Source organism: Panthera tigris, chromosome A2 (genome assembly GCF_018350195.1).
Source record: "Panthera tigris isolate Pti1 chromosome A2, P.tigris_Pti1_mat1.1, whole genome shotgun sequence".
Lineage (NCBI taxonomy): Eukaryota > Metazoa > Chordata > Mammalia > Carnivora > Felidae > Panthera > Panthera tigris.
Genome location: NC_056661.1, coordinates 136,874,614 through 136,893,531, shown reverse-complemented (window position 1 = coordinate 136,893,531; position 18,918 = coordinate 136,874,614). Strand labels below are relative to the sequence as shown.

At 35.5% G+C, this 18,918-nt stretch overlaps 1 protein-coding gene and 1 pseudogene across 1 annotated transcript in view; one reads left to right on the top strand and one right to left on the bottom strand.

The window, feature by feature from the left end:
• LOC107180262 overlaps positions 1-15,061 on the top strand; it is a 36,852-nt pseudogene extending 21,791 nt beyond the window's left edge.
• Positions 1-18,918, bottom strand: part of KCND2 (potassium voltage-gated channel subfamily D member 2) — a 481,739-nt gene that overhangs the window by 247,917 nt on the left and 214,904 nt on the right. The gene's annotated exons all lie outside the window — the stretch shown is intronic.

The window sequence follows — 18,918 nt, the reverse complement described above, 5'->3', positions numbered from 1 at the left end:
ATCCTTTATCAATTTTCTATTTGGCCATTTGCTTTTTTCTTTTGTATTTGCAAGAATTCTTTATGAAACCATACATTGTTTCTTCAGATGTGTGTGTCCATCGATTAAACTTAAAATCCTGGAGGGGAAGGACTGCACCTTCTTTATTCTTATCTCTCCAGGGATCAGCATTGTGATTCAATTAGGTAGTTTGGTCTTTTGCAGATAGTAACATGGTACTTTTGCTAAAAAATTCTTCTTAAATCATTAAGAAAAGAAGGAAAGTATTAATCATTGGTCTATAAGATACTTCTGAGATGATAGAATAGGACAGAGTTGTAGGAAGGAAACACAAGTTTCATACACACACACACACACACACACACACACACACACACACAAAATGATTCAGTGGAACGATAGCATCAAATGTTGGTGTAATAAAAAAGCTTGTCTACAAAGTGACTTCAAGAAATCCACCTACCTTAAGACTTTCTTTATATATCACACATTTTGTTACAGTTTTAGGTTACAGATTTTTTTGTGTGTGTGCATCTTTTACTTTTTACTAGATTCTCATTCCACAAGAATGACTAGAGATGGGAATTGAAGTCTTCCAAGATCTAGGAAAATAAATTACTTCTTATTTGATTGATAGCTATGAAATAGTGTGGTCAGGAAAATTCTAATGTCTGGAATAAATTTATGAAGGCATAAAAAAGATATTTTTTCACTTGAAAACATGAAATTGTAACTGCTATTTTGCACAGTATTAATAAAACGTGTGATTAGACATGATTTAAATGGCCAAAGATTTAAATTAAAATTTCTACTGTTACATGAAATCTTTCAACGTTATAGATATTTTATTAAAAGATAACAAATCATAATTGCTAGGTTGCAATTATTTACATTAATTACATAATTGCACTAATCACACAAATGGGTAGTAGTAGCACTTTCAAGCAGCCCCTAATTGCTTCTAAAATTTCAAATGCATGAAATGAGATTTAAAGCTAAAATGAAAATGAAGAGATGGAAGAATTCTGAGAATTTATTTTTTTAAAAAGTAAGTTGATGTGTTTTCAGTACTTAAAACAAATCCACACATATTTTGCTAAGATCGCTATTATTCCTACGTCATTAACCCTGAAAGACATGCCTATTTCCTAGGGATCTCTGCACAGAACTTGCTCTGCTATATACTAGGAATCTAGACTCCTATTCCCACCTGTCTTGGGTCAGACTTTTTACCATAGTTCCAAGAAACTTGAAAAATAGTTACCTTTAATTATCAGTGATATGCTACCAAATATGTTAGGAAGGAAAGCCTTCCTATAGGAAGCCTTCAGTAGGAAGGAAAGCCTCTTTATACTATTAGAAAACCCTTCCTCGTGATTCCAGAATAATCATACATCTGTTCTGTTGCTGTAGGAATGACACAGCACCTCATCCATAGTGGGCACCCGGTAATGACTTGTCTCATTATTAACTGATATACGTATATTTCAGGGAACATAGTCTTACCCAATAAAAAATTTTCTTTCTCCTCTGTGGTATCTTCAACCCAGCGAACTCAACACAACGTACATGTTCATGTTTCTTAAATGCGATTTAGAATCTGATTGTGATAAAGCTGTATCATAAAAATTATCTGCTTATTTTTGAGTGTTGGGAGGTACTGCATCACTCCTGTATTAGAAGTGCAAATGGTAGTCTTCTTTCCTACGTCTTATCAACGTGAAAGCCCAGGACAGGTTGCTTAGTCATTTGGTCTCTAGCATCCATTAAGCATTCACTAAGTCCCTCCTCTTGGCTTGTTTGTAAGTGTGGCCTGTGGGGCAGGTACTTTATCCAACCATCCTCTGAATTTCAGTATCATTTCAGCAATGAGATGACAGATTTACTTGCTTGAGCAGAAATTTTATACCAGATGGTGATGACTAATGCTGAATATGGAGAAAAATATTATTTTCCGAGCTATCCATATTTTTTTGGTGAAGAATTCTTTTGTTCACTCACTCCAAATCCCTTTGTGACTATTTAGCACTTTTGCAATGTCCCAGGGAGTGCTTGAATATAGACGAGAGCCACGCAGGCATGGCATAAAGATCACTCTACACCTTAGACTTGTAGTATGATGCCACTGCTTAACCTGTACTCCGCATCCTGATCATTCTTAGCGATTTATGCGTCGTGAGCTCCTTTGGCATTTTGGTGAAATATATGGATTCCTTTTCTGAATAGATTTCTAAAATGCATGAAATGAAATGTATAAGATTAAAATAAAAACCATTAACACTAAAGTTCAGTTAGAAATTTATTAAAAACCCAAATGATGATATCCTTTTTATCAAGAAATCATATAAAATAATAGCTAGGATTGAGTCTAATAACTACTTAGATCACAAAGCTATGATGAGTTGAAATGTATATGAGAGCAACTACTATAACACAATAAGATACCACGACAGGATAGTGATATTACTTACTGGGTCTATTTCTTATATTCATCACTAAGAGAAAAGCTAAATAAATACCAGTGAGATTTGGGGGAAAATTAGGTTGCAATTTTGTTTCCTCCCAAGTTCACAGACACTAGATATTATTGAAATCTCGGATTCTTGTGAGTAATATGCTTCAGGCCAGTCAGATTGCCCTCTGTCCAAGTGAGCTGAGGAAACAGTCATTCCCCTTGGTATTCACCCCCAGGATTTTTAGTCTTCCAAGTCACCCTGGGAAAGCCTACATTTTACACCTAGTTTAACTTAAGTGCTTCTTTGTTTAGAGTGACATGACTCTCCTGGTTCTCCCTTTTCTCTTTGTTCATCTGGCTGACCCACCTGTGGGGGTGGGTTATGGACTGAGTTACCATCTGAAGTGTTTTCAGATAGCCTCTGTATTTCTGCCAAAATTATCATAGAGCACTCATAATAGATATGTAGGTAATCTTTACTAATTTCTTAAATTTACAGGATCCACAGTATTTACTACTTCAGATCTCAGATGGTCCTTCTATGTCCCTTTGGGATGGGACATGAAGCCTAGTGCTTTCTTTAAGTACATAAAATGCCACTGCAAGATTAACACTGCTTCTGATAAGGCTGTGACTGAGTGAATAGTAGCAATTGAAATGAAAGCATTTTCATCTCTGTTGGAATCACTGTGAATGTAACATGGAAAAATAACTGTAGAATATGCTTCCGTCAGCATGTTGAATGATCCATCAGGGAGAGAGGGAGAGGAACTTTGTAATGGATGTGTAATTCTTGTGAAAATTATTTATTTGGAGAGTATTATGATGACTTTTCTTTCAGTTGGAGGTTTGTAGCTTAAGTTGCATAACTGCGTCAATTGAATGGATGTTTACCTTTCACCAGGAAAAAAGAGAAATTCGCTAATCAAATAATAGAACTAATTTTCTATTAAAGTTACTTATATTTAATTTCTATACTATATATGTAAAATATGTACATTTATATCTGTACCTGACTCATTCACATACAGTTGAATAGAACTAACTTGCACAGAGTTATCATAATAACAGAATGATCTATAGATACATAGGTCATTTATACATGAATTAATTACTACTTATGCTAAATGTTTTAGATATGATGTATTAGTTACACAAATATAAACTATTCTAGATGGAAATATAGGATTATTTTGGCTTATGTTTAATATACAGAATATGAATATATACGTATAAAGATTGAATTTATTTCTAGCAGGGTGGTAATTTTAATCAGGATACTTGTTAACATTTAGCTATAATTGTCAATTTATCTGACTGATCTAACATTCTATACTTTCAAATGGTAGAGGAAAATTGGACAGATTATTTAGAGGAGCTTATTGAATATGTGCTTATTTTTTTAAGTCTGGAAAATATACTTGCATTTAATTAGCATGCTAGATACTCAAAATAAATCACAATTCATTATGTTGGTTTTCCTATGTATATATTACTTCTATTTAAAGGATAATAATAAGGTTTTTAAAAATTTGTTTGCAAGTACAGATAAATGGACCAAGATGACAATTCATAAAAGGTGATACAAAATTCATGAATGAACATCAAATAAATTAAATAAAAACAATGAGAGTAACATTTTTTCCAAGTAAAAAAATTTATTTTACATTAACAAATGTTATTTTAATTTTTAAATAATATAAGTAAATGATAAAATATACTCTTAAAACTTCTCAGAAAATAAAGCCACTGGTATATTACTTTCCTGATTCCCCCTCCTTTTTCAATTGCATATCATTTGCATGGGGTTCCCAAAATCAATAATTTCCAACCTGTTTTTTACATCTTGTGTAAAATCTTGAGATTCTTTCTATATTATTTGAAATAAGGTCTTACATAAGGTGAAGTGTAGGCATTTGAGGTGAGGTGTGGTTCCAATATTTCATTGTTATGCCCTTCCAAGAAGTGATAGTGATGCTGTCCAAACATGGAGTCTTTCTACACAACCCCAAGGAAGGGGAGAGTTTGGAGAGACCACACACAGCGCTGCAATTGGGCCTCTTGTGTAAGTTCTTTGTAATTCACTGACTTTGGGGATAGTTGATGACATTCTTTTTTTTTTCCTCTCTCTTTTCTGTATTCTGCCTCATTGTTTCCACTTCCTTCATTTTCCCCAATATTCCATATTTTAAGTAGTGTTCAATTTCCTCTACCTTGGACTTCGGAGTGTAATTGTACCTAGAAGAGTGTCTTAGCTGTTTCTGATACTGAGAGCTAAATTGTTGCTTGCTCTAGTATTAAGGGCATCTTTTTTTTCTCCCCCTTTACTTAAAGAACATGCCTTATTTCTAGTAAAAGCTGTAAGCCTATTTGGCGAGAAAGCCAAACCTGTTGAAATTTAATTTATAGAATTGTGATGCCAGGCGTTGGTGGGAGCCAGACTGGATCACTGGAGTGCTCCTGTGCTGTGCTTCTCACATTGGCTTCCAGTAGCTTAGCATATTGATTTTACAATTTATGGCTTTCAAAGCCATTTGCAGTCTTGATCCTTCTCATAGTTCCAATTTGCTTATGTCAGTCAAGAACACTGAAATTGTTCCGTGGCAGCATGTTTCCTTTGTAGCTCTGATTTTTTAATAGTTCAATTCATTTAAATTGGGATTGAAAGTTAACATTGATTTTCTTTTTTAATGTCTAGCATTCCTCAAGTTCTTGTCCCATATATTTCGGGCTTATTATATATATGCTTAAAAGGACAGCATTTGTAGGTAGTAGTACTTTACAAATTCCCTTTGCATTGTCTCAATTACTATAACTGACTCAGATAATTGATGAGCTACACAAACCAGGATAAGGACAAAAAATAAATGAGCCAGACACAGGAAGAATCCCGGACTTTCTTACCATTCAGCATGGAAATTTTCACTCATTCTTTTTGTTTGAATTTTGATGCACTACCTGCATCCAGAATCCATGAATCCACATATGAGTTTTCTGGTTTTTTGTTTTAGTTTTTGTTTTATTTTGTTTTAAGTAGGCTTCATACCCAATGTAGGGCTTGGACTCACGATCTTGAGATCAAGAATCACATTCTCTACCAACTGAGGCAGCCAGGTGCCCCTCCATACTGCTTTTCTTATTCTACTTTTGTAGAAAGCAAACCTCTGGCCCTTTCTTCATACCTTGGTTGGCTGGCTAACCACTCCCTATCTTAACCTGCTATCAATCTCCCTTACCTTCCCCCTTCACCTTCAGAAAAATTTCGTCCCTGCAATTCCTAAGTGTTTCTAGAGTTCTGCAGCATTAATTACCATACATCCTCTTGGCTTCTATACCTTACAGGCTCAAGTTCCATTCTTTTCTGGTCTGCTAAGTCAATTACCACTCCTCCATGTGTTCTTGGTTTCCAAAATTTCTATGATATTCCTCATTCAGCATTTTTCCTATCACTAAAACTAATTTGAAAGGATATAGGTGCTTTTATATTTATTGCAGAATTATTTATAATAAGCCAGATATGGAATCAACCTAAGTGTCCATCAATAATAGATGAACAGATAAAGATGTGTAGCACATCTATAAAATGGAATATTACTCAGCCATAAAAAAGAATGAGATCTTTCCGTTTACAACAACATGGATAGAGTCAAGAGGATATTATGCTAAATGAAATAAGTCAGATAGAGAAAGACAAATATTGTGTGTTTTCACATTTATGTGGAAAAAAAATGAGCAAGCAAACAAAAAAACAGAAATAGACGCATAAATACTAAGAACTGGTGGTTGCCACAGGGAAGGGGGTGGGAAATTGACAAAATATAGGTGAAGGGGATTAAGAGGTACAAATTTCCAGTTATAAAATAAAATCCACAGAGATGGAAAGTACAACATAAGGAATATAATCAATATTGCAATAATGTCATACAGTGAACATTAAGTAATGTATAGAATTGTTGAATCACTATGTTGTACACATGAAACTAACATAACATTGTATGTCAACTATACTCCAATTTTTAAAAATACATTAATTCTTGAGTGAATGAGTTCTAATAGCTCAGTTCTGTTCATTAATTAATTTATGCATTAAAAATTATATATTGGACACATATACACATTAGGTGCTCATCATACATACAGGAACACCAACAAGCTCCTTTTTCTCACATAGCTTACTTTCTAGAAAAGGGAGATAGAAAATACAAAAACAAAAAAAGTACGTGTGGTGTTAACAAATGCTAGGAAAAATAATAAAACATTGTAAAGGGTCTGCAAGTTATTCTTTTTTAAAAAAAATTTTAGGGACCCCTGGGTGGCTCAGTCAGTTAAGCATCCAACTCTTGGTTTCAGCTTAGGTCATGATCTCACGGTTCATGGGTTCAAGCCCCACATCGAGCCCCACATTGGGCCCTGCACTGACAGTGAGTCCCTGCTTGGGATTCTCTCTCTCCCTCTCTCTCTGCCCATTCCCTGCTTGAGCTCTAAATAAATAAGTAAGTAAGTAAGTAAGTAAATAAATAAATAAATAAATATTATTGAGAAGTGGGCAGAGAGAACAGGGGAGAGAGAATCCCAAGCAGGCTCCGTGCTGCCAGTGCAGAGCCCAACACAGGGCTCAAACTTACAAACTGTGAGATCATGACCTGAACCAAAATCAAGTCAAACGTTTAACCAACTTAAACACCTAGGCACCCCTGCAAATTACTCTTTTAGAAAGAATGGTCAGGGCAGCCTCTTGGAGGAGGTAGCAATTGTTCTGAATTTTCTTTTATATTTCCTGTTTCATACAAAAAAATTCTCTAGTGTCTTTCACACATATAGTACATGGTTTTATCCATAGAGAATCCAGTGGATGTAGGACTTCTGTGAAACATCTCAAGGTCAATCTTTTTTTGAGCAAATCGAGGACTTCTGTTATCCTCTTTTGTGTTTTTCAAAAAGCTATGGTCATATCTTTGTCCTTTTTCTTGGGCAGGCACTGTATTTCCATTCCCACACTTTGATATTTCATGTTGCCATGGAGTCAAGTCCTTCTTGCCATTATTTGAGGGGACAATAGAGATTTTCTTACCCTTGGATAATAAACTATTGGCATTTTAAGATTTGATATTTAGATGAGAGCTTTATAAGCTGAAGAAATAATGTCTAAAATACAACCTCGGTAATTTCATCATTAATATAATACCAACATACCAGTTAATGTTAATGGTTGTATTACATTAAATAAAAGATTACATTCTAGTTCAACCTAAGTTAAAAATAAGAACATTGACAAATTAGAAGTTTTCACAATATTGATTAAAATGCTAGTAAAACTTATGAAAAGATCCTCAATATCACTCATCATCAGGGAAATACAGATCAAAACCACAATGAGATACCACCTCATACCTCAGAATGGCTAAAATTAACAACTCAGGCAACAACAAATGTTGGCAAGGATGTGGAGAAAGAGTACTGCTTTTGCACTGCTGGTGGGAATGCAAACTGGTTCAGCCATTCTCGAATAAGGTATAGAGGTTCCTCAAAAAGTTAAAAATAGAACTTCTCTGTAACCCAGCAATTGCAGTACTAGGTATTTATCCAAAGGATACAAAAATGCTGATTTGAAGGGGCATATGTTTATAGCAGCACTATCAACAATAGCCAAAGTATGGAAAGAGCCCAAATGTCCATCGACTGATGAATGGATAAAGAAGATGTGGTATGTATGTGTATACACACACACACACACACACACACACACACACACACACACTCAATGGAATACTACTCAGAGATCAAAAAGAATGAAATCTTGCCATTTGTAACAATATGGATGGAACTAGAGTGTATTATGCTAGGCAAGTAAGTCAGTCGGAGAAAGACAAATATCGTATGATTTCACTCATATGTGGAATTTCAGAAACAAAACAGATGAACATAGGGGAAGGTAAGCAAAAATAAGATAAAAACAGAGAGGAAGACAAACCATAAGACCCTCTTAAATACAGAAAACGGGCCCTGTGTTTCTGGTGGGGTGTTGAGTCTGGGGATAGGCTAATTGGGTGATGGGCATTAAGGAGCGCACTTGTTGGGATGAACACTTGGTGTTATATGTAAATGATGAATCACGAAATTCTATTCCTGAAATTATTGTTACACTATATGTTAACTAACTTGGATTTAAATTAAAAAAAAATGTTAGTAAAACTTATTTTAATTTTTTGCATATATAAAAATGTGTATGATATATTGTATAAACATATGTGTGTGTGTATATAATGCATATAAGCCTAGATCTTAGAAATAGGGTATGTATATGTGTGTGTATAATTTATTTTATTACAAAGAAAAAAAACAAAGTTATAAAGCCCTCATCTTGGCAGATTTTTTTTGTTGAACACTAAAAACTTGATAAATTTTTAAAATAAAATGAAGGGTTTCATAAATGGTAGATTCCATCTCTTAATTGGAGGTTCTGCAAGAACTTTGTATTATATATTTGATAGGTTACATAAATAGCAGTTAACAAAAATAAAAATACTCAGAATAGAAACAGTATTAAAAGGTATAATAAGCAAGTTTAAGTGGGAATGTCGAAAACAACCCTTTTAATCTTAGGAAAAAAATGTATTTGTTAAAATGTATTTCAGTGTTTGTTGAAATACATTCCACATGAGAAATTTGTTGCTTTTTGGAAATGGATATTCCTCCTCTTATCTGTGTAATGAAATAAATTCCATAGCTGCATAACAGAAAGTAGATGTAATGCCTTTATATAATTACAGAAAATAACTCCAAAATGGGAGACATCAAGAATCAAGAAGACAAGACACCTGTCCACCACCCTGAAATCTTGCGTTAGCTATTTCTGAAGCCCTTTCTAAACCGGGAAGAAGAAATGAAGGATTAGGTGACAGTAACAATAGCTACTCAATAGGAAATAGATTTGTTAGGGTCACATCAATGTGTCCTTCACACTTACTTACCCTGCTTCATTTCCTGTCTCCAAGGCAGTATTTCCTTCCCATTTCTAAAACTCATCTCTCCTAATGTTTACTAAAAGGTTTTCTTTTCCTATGTCTCTCTCCTAGGATCTTATTCTCATGAATCTCTTATTTGTCTTTATCTTCACATTCCTTTTTTTTTTTTTTTTTTTGCGTAGTTTTATTTCTCTTCTGCTATCACATACTCAAGTTTTGCCACGTTAAATTTTATGAAGCGAAGCAAAACAACAACAAAAGAATCTTCTCTGATTCTTCCCACTCAGGTACCTGCACATACCCATTCCCCCCTCCCCTGTCAAACTTCTAGAAACAATATTTTATACTCGGTGTGTCTAATTCTTCATCTCATATTTACTTATAAATCTAACACAGCCAGTCTTTCATTATGTTAGTTGTCTGAAATTGCTTTCTTCAGGGTTAGCATCCCTTTCTAATTTTCAATTTCTGGATCCTTGCCCTATCAAATATATCTGTAACATTTTTCTACTACTGCTTCTTTCTTCCGTTTCTAACCGTTGCTTGCCTTAACACTGCAGGCTCCTGGTTTTCCTCTCTCACTGGGATGAATCTTCTCAATTACCACTGCTACATTCTTTATTTCCCCCTCTCACTAAATGCAGATATTTTCAAGAATCCTTCACTGGTCTTATTTTTTAGCTTCCCATTTCTCTTTTCAGATAATATCACCTATTTCTGTTTTACCTATCACTTCCATGCAAATAACTTGCAAATCTCTGTGTCTAGTTCTGCCTTTTTAAAAAGCTGAAGGATCCAGACCTGTGTTCCAGTTGTCTGTTGAGTATGTCCTCCTGGTTATCATAAGGCCTCTCAAACACAATACTGCAAATTCTAAATCATCATATTTGCTTTTCTTGTGTTTCTCTCCTCAACACTCCCTTTGTTGAAAACCACACACCTTTTAAGACATGGTACTAACACTACATTCTTCTTAAACTCTCTGATAATGTCGGTAAAAAAGGCTAATTAAGTATTTTTTTAATCAATCCTTAAGGTATACGGCCTTACAGCCCAGTGGTTAAGAATCTAAGCTTTCATATTAGGCAATCCTAGGCTTGCATCTCAGGTCTACGTGAACTTTCTCAAGCCACTTAACCTTACCAACCCTTGTTGTTTTGTTGTTTTTCACCTATTAAATGAAGATAACAAATATTCAATAAATGCCAACAAATATTATTATTATAAATAAAGTATAATTCTTATAGTATAGTATATGATCCTTGATGGCAGTTGGAGCTGGAAGCATCTGGTCTATCTTCTAAGCAGCAGGAAAAGAATAAAGAGAAGAGCACCCTCTCTCTCTTTAAAAATACTTTCTGGATGTTGCCTAACTTTTGTTTCTCAAAACACAGCTGCAAGGGAGTCTGTGAAAGGTATTCTTTACTTGGGTATAAGGCCATTGTGAATAAGGTAAGGAGAAAGAATGGATTTTCAAGTAGGCAACTAAGCTTGACTGCCCCAAGGACTATGGTAGTTTCAAGTTTAGCAAGATTAACTGATTAGACTTAATTATACTAGCTGTATAGCATAATTAATGCAATTAATTTATCCAGTGATTACTTCTGGGAGAAGAGCAGTTACAGGTAAGTTTTTAGATAAACACGAAAAATATGATGAGAGTCTGATTTCAAGGCTCCCTAGACTCACATTTGAACTAATTTGAGTAGAGTATGGACTGCAAGTTTAGATGCTGTGAGGAATGGGAAATGTATGTGAATGTGAAAAAAAACATCAATTTGGCCTTTAAAAGTAAGAAGAAAAGATTTTCACCTTATAGATTTCTAAGAGCTTTCAAGACAATTTTTCAGGCATCTAAAAAATGTCACAAAAAGTTTATTTTAATGACCAGAAAGAACGCAAGACATATTTTCCTCATATAATTCTGGAGCTAGTAATATTAGAAATAGCACAGAGATAAGAGAATTAAATCTGATGTAAAATATGACAAATGCTTGTATGTTATCAATTTATGAATTTTAATGGCAACTTAAAATATATCTTCTCAAAAAACTTTATTATGAAAAAAAACTAAACATAGAAATGGAGAGAGAAAAATAAACCAAACCCTCTTAAAATCATCAAATTCAACAGTTTTTATGATTTTGCCCCATTTGCTTTAACCACTCTCTCCCAATTTTTCTTAAGTATTTTATAGTAACCACTTAGATTTTTTTTTCTATAATGATTATTTATTTTTGAGAGAGGGAGAGAAAGAGTGCACATTCACGCATGCGTGCAAGTTGGGGAGGGGCACAGAGAGATGGAGACCAAGACTCCAAAGCTGGCTCCCACAGACAACAGACAGCAGACAGCAGGATGTGATGCGGGGCTCAAACTGAGGAGCTGAACTATGAGATCATGACCTGAGCTGGACCAATTGAGCCACCCAGGCGCCCCTGAAGTATTTTAAAACAAATTCCTAGATCATGTCATTTTACCAAAAGCTATCTTTTAAAAGAGCTATTCAATCATTATTCAATCATTCATTGACAAACAATGTGTTTCTAACCTATGACTCTTAGAAGTTTGGCAACTTATGTCCAAAGTTCTCAAATGATGCCTTTATCAGAAAGGTAGAACATTTTGCATTTACAAATGCTTTGTAATCTCTATTATGTAGCTTTTCCTGTATTGCAGTTATCCACAGATCATGGTATTAAAATACTATTCCTTCTGGACAGTGGAAGAAGAGAATTTAGCATATGCACAGACGCAGTTACAGTCAATATTCAACTTATTCTAATTGCCATATGAAAGCTGATCTATATGGTCAAAGAAGAGTCTAATAGAAGATGTGCTAATTGTATCATTTTAAACCTTAAAGTCTTTTTTATGAATAAAACTCTTGATCACTGAACACAGAAGTTAATGTTTTTAAAAAGTTTTTTTTTTCAATGTTTATTTCTTTTTGAGAGAAAGAGAGAGAGACAGCATGAGCAGGGGAGGGGTAGAGAGGGAGTGGGCACAGAATCCAAAGCAGGCTCCAGGCTCTGAGCTGTCAGCACACAGCCCAACCTGGCGCTCAAACCCACGAACTGGGAGATCATGACCTGAGCTGAAGTCGGACGCTTAACCAACTGAGCCACCCAGGCACCCCAGAAGTTTATGCTTTGAGCAGGTATCAGCCTTCATCACCATTCTGTCACTACCATGTAATAGTGGGATACATCCCTTCTATATTTGAGTATTCTGATTCTTTCTCCCTTTAGAGAAGTATTTAAACATATCAGACAGAAAATACATGCTGTGAATTACCAGAATAAACATTTTAGAAATTTCTGGAAAAACACCAGAATGTATTTTTTCAATATTTCTTGAAATTCTTCTCCCATAAAAAGAAACTACTGTTGAAAATAATGATATATATTTTGAAGTTCATTACAGGTTCATTTTAAGGACTACAATGTGGTTATAAACATTTCTTCTAGTCCTTTTGTAACTCCAAATGCTTACACTCCTTTCTTGTCTTTTCAGTTCACAAGTTAGTAAAAGTAAAAAGTATTTCAAAGTCAAGCTTTAAAACATAGTTTTTTCATTAGCTGATACAACAGAGATTTGGATGTCTGATAACATACCTCTTTTTAAAATATTAGGTTAGTCTTATTATACAAGAGAGCTGATATTTTATGAATACCCAGTATAATTTTTGCCTTACCCTTATTGTTATACAGATGATTATGATCAAAATATTCTATTCAAATACATATGTTGGTAAAATTTGAGTAGATCAACTAAATCTATATTTAAAATTGAAGTATTACTTTATTTCACATGAGTATGTTCTGTGTTTGAAATGAAAGCAAACAGGGATCTGTCATACATATCTTTCTCATAAACAAACACCAATATAGCTTCACATTGGATGTAGCTTAAGCTTCTTAGAAAAAAAGTTATGAGGTCTTGCTTTTCTTTTGTTTCTCCTTGATGAAACTGTATGCAAGAAACCTCATGACACATCTGCAACACTACAACCTTGAATTTTAAGTTGATATTGCCTGTAGTCAAGTGTGAGTCATGAATTTCAATACATTTGTTTCAATTGTTCCCTACAGCTAAGATGCAGAAAATACTTATTTCCCTGGTTAGTATCAAATTCAAATGAATTTTATCATTTGAACCATGGAGAAGACTCTAAGGTACTATCCTTCTTACAAAAAAATGCATAATGAGAAAGAAAAATATTAATGGTTTAATACATTATTAAATTAGAGAGGATCAAGTTTCCTTCTATTTTACTTGGATATAATTATAAAATCTCCAGTATGGTTATTTTCCCCGCTCGTCTGAGAAAGAGATAAAAGATTCTGTCTCTCGAGTCTGATAGAAAACATGATAGCCAGAGGCCAGTACAAGAAATTGTTATTGAGTCAGAAATATGAATTGTTAGTAAAGCTTTTTTAATTCAGTTATTTTCTTACAGCTACAATTATACTATTCAAAAACATTTAAACCAATCTTCACCGAGATCATTAGAGAGTTAAATTTTTTTAGCAGTTCTTTATTTTTCATATTACATCAGGAAAGTATATTTTTTCATGATTCATTATCTCAGTTGAGGATAAATTAATTTCCACTCTTTCCATGGGCCTCTGGCATAAAGAAAAAATGAAGACAGTAGCAGAACTTCGTTCTAGTGACAACCTTATTGTAAAGTGAAAATGTTACTTCACTTATTGGTAAGTTTTTTTTTCCCCCTGAAAAATCATCAGAACTTATTGATATCAATGGGGGCTTGCTAGTGTGTCCCAGTGAGAATTTATGAGTGATGTAAGATCATTTAAATGTGTAACAGAGTGAAAATCCATGAGTGACAAGAGCACAGTTAAGAAGTGCCATATGGGCAAGCCCCAAGATGGAGGGCAGCTTCCGCCTTGCTGCTCAGGGCCCGCACCTGCTGACCCGGAAGCTGTTGACTTCCCTGCCACCCCGCTCTGCCTCTACCGCAGGAAGACTGTTAATCATTATGAAAATCCTAGAAATGTAGGGACTCTTGACAAGACATAAAAAATGTTGGCACTGGATTGGTGGGGGCTCCAGCTTGGGGTGACGTAATGAAATGCCGGGTTCAAGTGGATGGAAAGGAGAAGACTGTGGTTGCCAGGTTTAAAACATTTTTTTTTTTTTTTTTTTTATGATTTGCCCAAAGTCATATGGGCTTTTTTTTTTTTTAAAGTTTATTTATTTTTGAGACAGAGAGAGACAGAGCATGAACGGGGGAGGGGCAGAGAGAGAGGGAGACACAGAATCGGAAGCAGGCTCCAGGCTCTGAGCCATCAGCCCAGAGCCCGACGCGGGGCTTGAACTCACGGACCGCGAGATCGTGACCTGAGCTGAAGTCGGATGCTTAACCGACTGAGCCACCCAGGCGCCCCTAAAACATTTGGCTGTGGTTCTGCAAGTGCCTCTAGCTTGTTAGCCACTGGGACAACCATGGAGGAAACCCTGACCATCAAGAATACACATATCGCCAAGGAAATTTGCCTCCTCCACCCCCGTGAAACTGCACTGCTCCATGCTGACTGAAGATGCAATCAAGGCCGCCCTGGCTGATTACAAACTGAAACAAGAACCCAAGAAAGAAGTAGGGAAGAAGACATGAAGCCTCTGCCAAGCGTCCAGCAGGCCGTATCACTGTTTGCTCACTCGCCATCCAATCACCATAGATGTTTATTTAGAAGCTCCTCACACTACAATAAAAGAACTCTGAGACAAGCAGCTTTTGTTGGTCACGTTGCGGCTCTAATGCAAGCAAAATACAATTTACTTGTTCCAAATCCCGTCCTTTCTTTCAGCCCACTTTTATCACCTTAACCCAGTTGGTGTGTATGTTGAATTGTGTGCATGGCCTCCAGACTGAAATCAATAACGAAGTCTCAAGTGTGGTAGTCCACAAAGTGCACAAATATTTACTTTCACCTAATTCTATTTTGGGGAAGATTACAAGTAGAAAGCCCTGCTATGATTACTTGACAGAAGCAATTATTATATCATAAATAAAAGATAGGAAGACCAAAAAAAAAAAAAAAGCTATATATAATAGGACTGTATCTTTTATGTTTGTAGCATGCTTTTTTTAATTTTAAAATTTTTATATTCTTAGAACATTTTTTAAAGTAATCTCTACACCCAACATGGTCCTCAAACTCACCATCCAGGGGTCAAGAATCACATGGGCTACTTACTAAAACAGCCAGGCACCCCTGTAGCATCCTTTAAGTAGTACAAGTGCTTTAGGACATATTTTCCATTTGGGCTACATTTAAGGGTGATCCTAAGAGTTAGCATAAAGATTATAATGTAATTGACTTTATAAGGTCAGTTTCTTATTAATTTTTGCTACAAATTGTTGACAAATTAATGTGATGCATGATGAATGAGTGATTAAAAGATTATTATTATTATTATTATTATTATTATTATTATATTGTTAGCATATAAAAGAGAGTCTACTCTGAGTACTTGAAAGGAAAAGCTGGTGATGTGAGATAAAATTGAGAGCTTTGTGGCCTATATTTTGAAAAAGAAAGCAACTCATTAGTTTTAGCTCCAATTTGTGGGTCTTGTAATAATTATAGGTGTTCATGCTGATCTTAAAATATGGAATCCAAACATCCACCAACTGTTGCTGAATTATTCCGTTGGCCCTATATGACTCTAATTTACTCAACTCCATATAAACCCCCAATTTGTCTAGCATGCTTGACTACAATGCCTTACTCAGACCACCTGCCTTAGCAGACAGTTCTGTGCAATTCTATGCTTCCTCTTAAAATTATATATTTCAGTGCTTCACTGTTCAAAATGCCCATCTCAGATTCTTAGTACATAGTAAGATTGTCAGCATATACTAAGCTAGGTAGCTTACAGTAAAGCGGCTATATATAATAAGAGCTCTTCTAAACATATTTAAGCTATTCTGTTGCTGCTGTTACATCTGTGTCTTAACTTCAGATACTTGATGCTAAGCCAGAGGGAGAAATATGCTAGGGTCATGGAACAATCTAACTACTTCTCAAAAATGTCCTGTGGTGATAGCTACCTAATTTAACACTTCAGTCATGAGATGAGGCCAGCCCTGCTGGTTGGCATTCGGAAAGGTTAAGGGCTGTGCAAAAATGTAGAGCCCCTTGTGATGCTCAAACCCAGCAATTACTCTTATGGTTTAGATATTGCTTTCTTTTCCTTTTATTGGTTGTAACTTTCTATTTCTATTTTATTAGGTTGTATTGTCCTCTAACAAGTCAGCACATACCTCTTTTGAAAAGAGAGACGGTATAATGGATTTTTTGAAAGGCGTAAATATAAAATTAGTGAGGTCATGTACAAAAGCACTATTTCCTACCTACCCCCTCTCTTTCTTCCCACACAGACACACATGCAAACACACCATATAGCAGAAAAACACAATTTAATATGAATAAGGACAGCTCAAGCCTAAAGTATTAATTGAGTTAGAGGGCTTATTAGATGAATAGAGTGAGGTGGGCTGGTTGGCTTCATGTTGTCTAGTTTGCTTATTTGGTTAAATAGTAAGTATTCAATTAGTTGACATGTATTTGAAAGTAGCTTTCTAGGTCAAGGGATGATATAGACTCTGGAATTATAATAGTGAAGAAAACAGACAAGAATCTCTTGTTTCAGGAGCTTACACTCTAGTAATGCTTGGAAATTTCTTGCTCCGTACCAGACACTGGGTAAGTTGGCTTATGTGTTTTAAGCCTCACAACAACCCCATCAGATAGGAACGATTTACACAGTGAGAAAACTGAGGTACTGAAGGTTAAGTGGCTTGCCTGTGGTCATGCAAGTGGGAAATGGTACTGGGATTTGAACTGGGTTACTATCTCCCCAGGGTCTGTGCAGTCATAGCCAAGGCCTCATGGAAGCTTTAAAAGGTTACCATTAATAAAGCAACTGTTTCCTCAAAATGAATACATTCTTCTCTAATGGAATGAAGAAGCATTTCTTAGGATTGTTTACAATGATGAGCATTCACCTTTGAAACCTGGTGCACTTTCCATCTTCCCATTACCATTTTCTGGCAATTTTCAGTATATGATTTGAGGCACCGCGGTTTGATTTAGCGGGAACTTTATCATATTTTGCCTCTTTGTCCTTAATTTTAACCAAATTTAACTGAATCAGCCAGATTTCTGTTAACATAGCATTCAGCATTGTCACAGCTTACACAATTTACTGTAATGCTATGTGGCCATATGATCATTGTTAACATGAGGAAACCCGGAAGAGTAGAGCATAGTGACATTTCCTCCATGCATGTTATTTGTCCCTTCACCATGCTTTTTTATTTGACCCTGTAGCCAGTCATTTGAGCTCTGGGAACTTCAGTTTCCACCTCTAAAATAGTTACTAATGACCTTCCTCCACAACAACAGGGCTGGTATGATGATCTGATATAGAAAATGTAAATAAAAAGGCTTTGTAATTTTGAAAAATTATGCAAATTTTAAGTTGCAAATAATATGAAGGAAAAGGATACAGCATTTAGCCTTCTGCATAGCAAGCATTATGCAAGATCATTACGAAGATCCTTATTTAAGGGAGGAGGAAATAAAATGATAAAGAGAAGTACTTTGCACATAGCAGTCACTCCACAACTGTTAGTTGACTTTATCTTTTCCCTTGATATAAACTGGAACATATTCCTATATATTTATCTATCCCAACTTTAAGAGCTAAATTAAAGGAGAAAAACTGAATTACCTCCAGCTTCTTGAGGGTATAATGTTTAAAAATATTAAATCCCCTTTTTCTCCTTTGCCTTTCTGAATGTAAGAGTTTCCTGAACAAAAATGTCTAAAAGGGATTGGCATTTATTATAGCAACAGTTCCCCTGAAGTGCAACGCACAATACTCAGTTTTGATATCTAAATCTAGGTCCTCAGTGGTCAAAAACAAGTCTTGAGGAGAACAGATAGATGATTGAGGTCCTGCTTCTCAAAGACTAGAATGAGAATATGGTGAGAAACACATGCCCTCAACATCCTCTACCCTCCTTTCCTGGAGAAACTAGATGAAGATCATGGGTGTTGAGGTGGGGAGATCGTGGTCAGGGCGGTAGGAAAGCTGAGGAAAGCAGCAAGGACAGAGAACGCTCCTGTTTCTATTCCTCATCAAGGATTCTGAAAAGAAGTCACCATTCATGATCCCACGTGCACCTCTGATGTCTTCCCATGAACTTGGCAGAGCAGAATGGCCAGGCACTGGGGAACTTGAGTTCCCATGTGGATGGAGTCCATGACCCCCATCTAGAAGCTGTGGCTAGGGAATTTCTGAGAGGTGGTCACTACAGAAAAGAGTTGGGGTAGGTGGCTTTGTAAAAAGGATTGTGCATTGCTCAAGCTGACAAGAAAATGTGGCAATCATGGAGTGACACAGGATTAAGGCCACATCACAAGTTATATGACTTCAGATTTCAGTCAAGAAGGACAACGG